The 2,442-nt window shown below is 47.6% G+C and overlaps 2 non-coding genes across 2 annotated transcripts; both read right to left on the bottom strand.

The window, feature by feature from the left end:
• Positions 1–243: 243 nt before the first annotated feature.
• Positions 244–319, bottom strand: LOC117309865 (small nucleolar RNA U2-30). The gene has a single exon (XR_004524154.1). It is a non-coding gene; the product is annotated as a small nucleolar RNA U2-30 (small nucleolar RNA).
• Positions 320–528: 209 nt separating this feature from the next.
• Positions 529–643, bottom strand: LOC117309868 (small nucleolar RNA U2-19). The gene has a single exon (XR_004524158.1). It is a non-coding gene; the product is annotated as a small nucleolar RNA U2-19 (small nucleolar RNA).
• Between the last annotated feature and the right edge of the window lie 1,799 nt (positions 644–2,442).

A 2,442-nucleotide genomic window follows, 5' to 3' on the forward strand; every position in this document is an offset into this window, starting at 1 on the left:
AGGACACTAATCCCATCATGAGGGCCCAACCCTCATGGCCTCATCTAACCCTGATCACCTTCCAAAGGCTCGACCTCCAAATACCATCACATTGAGGGTTAGGGCTTCAACATACGAATTTTGTGGGGACACAATCATTCAGTCCATTAAACCTGCGGTAAGAGGAAGTCAAGTCAGCCCTTCAGAACTATGAGGTTGTTTGTTTCTGAAGACATCGCCAGCCAAGGGGAGCACCCCCTACTTTGAGCTCAGATCAAGGGTAGAAATGTTCATAGTTATAGTTATAAAGGTCAGTAGCAAAACCTTTTCATCGTTGCTCAGAACTGATTATCTTTCATACACATACATCCCCACCCCAATCTCACTCATCCATCAACAAATCCTCAGATATCCACCATCGCCTTTATACACACACACACACACACACACACACACACACACACACACACACACACACACACACACACACACACACACACACCCCTAGACATAACCCCTTGTTGTTTTAAATTACTCTATACTGTTGCTTCTCAGAACTATAGGGATCACGCATAGGTAGACTAGACACACACACACAGGGATCACGCATAGGTAGACTAGAAGGTTTTTAGATGCTCAGATCTGGCTATTTTCATCATTGATCCATTTCAGTAAGAGAAGATCTCAGAGAAGGGGGCTCTCTTTTGAGTGTCATGTCTTTAAGTCAGGTTTGGTTTTTTTAATATTGTAGAATTTGGACTAAAGAGGAAAATAACTTTAAAAAATCATATTTTTCTGTAACCTGTAGAGCTGATTTGTTGACAAAGATCATTTTCCTATTTAATGCTTAATTGCAGTGTTCTGTATTATAAAATTTTGCTCTCCTGTCTTCAGCTGTCCTTTTAGTATCCTTTGGCCAATTCAGCCATTTAAAAATGATGTTGTGGAAGAATACTTAGTGATTTGTTATGAGACATAGTTAAATGGAAAAAAGTTACAAAATGGAATGTACAGTATGATCCCACTTGGTACCAAAATATATATTCTATGCATAGGAAAGTCTGGGAGGGTATATATGCTCAAAATGTTAACAGGAGTTATTTCGGGGTAGTGTGATTGTGGGTTATTTTAAATTTTCTTCTTTTTGCATATGTGTAGTTTCTAAATTTTCTGCAGTGAATATGTATCACTTTTATAATAAGGACACAATTATAACTACAGATCTTACCAAAGGCTGCTCAGACTCCCTGACCACAGGGGGCTGAGGTCGCCCCTCCTGTGCTGTGCAGCTCCCATGCTCAGCCCCAGGTGCCTTGGGGGCCACACACCAAAACCTTCCCTCCCACACTCCTGGGACTCTGGGCTGTGCAGAGCTGATGCTGGTTTTCCCTAGTATTGAAGGGACCTGGAGACCCCTCCCCGACAGGTGGGTTTATCACCACCCTCCTTGACGGGCCTCTAGTCCTCTATTCTACCCATGCCAGCCAATGGGTGTGCCGGGGGCATGGCCGGGTGAGTCCAGGGACATGGCCAGGGCGTGGCCTCAGGAGGATTTCTGAGGCCTGAAACCCCCATTGCTGGAGGAGGGTGCTGTCTCATCCCTAGGGCGGTCCTGTGAGAAAAACAAAGGGCAGAGGCTGCGTGGTAGAGAAGGTCAAACCCCAGTTCCCCCACCAACTAGCTCGTGGTCGACTCTCTGAGCCTCAGCTTCCTTAACCTACAAAATGAGGGTGATGCTGTGAAAATGAGTTGAAATACGAGGGTCAAGTACCTTAGGTGGGGCTTGAAACAGGACAGGTGCTGAGTACATATGCATCCTTTTTCTGTCCTTTAAAGAATGTATAATCCAGTTGGGGACACGCCCACTCTGGTATAAACCAGTAAAGTCCACTGGGAGAGCTTCTGCGTGTCAGTGGACATTGAGCTCCAGATTGCTCAGAGCTAGTTCAACAGCAGTCACCCATTCTTCAACACACACGCGTGCGTGTACATACACGTTTTTAATAGTCGCCTGACAGAAGAAATCATGGAGCAGGAACTGGTCCCTGTGGCCTTGCTTGTGTCCTCGGAGTCTACTATGCAGGTGATTCAACAGTAGCCACCCCTGGACAGGGCAGCAGTCATGCTCTCCAGCATCATCAAGACAGGGCCCAGAGGCCAGAGCCCCAGGATTACTCCTGGCTGGTCTGTCCTGGACAGCGGCTGCAGGAGCAGAGGGAGGCTCCCTACTTTGAAGGCGTGGGCCTCTGTCACTGGCCTCTGTCACCTCCCTCTCCTCTGACCTCCCAAATGTAGTCTTCTGCCCAGTCCACTGACCTTGGACCTTGGATCTGTCCACTTGTGTCCATCTCCTCGGCCACCAGCACCATCGTCAGCTTTCCTGCCTGCAGCCTTGATGCTTCTGTCCTGCAGAGAGGCGTCTTCCCACACTGCAGGTCTGCTCGTGCTGACCCCTGCCTCACC

Source organism: Tursiops truncatus, chromosome 20, assembly GCF_011762595.2.
Source record: "Tursiops truncatus isolate mTurTru1 chromosome 20, mTurTru1.mat.Y, whole genome shotgun sequence".
Taxonomy (NCBI): Eukaryota; Metazoa; Chordata; class Mammalia; order Artiodactyla; family Delphinidae; genus Tursiops; species Tursiops truncatus.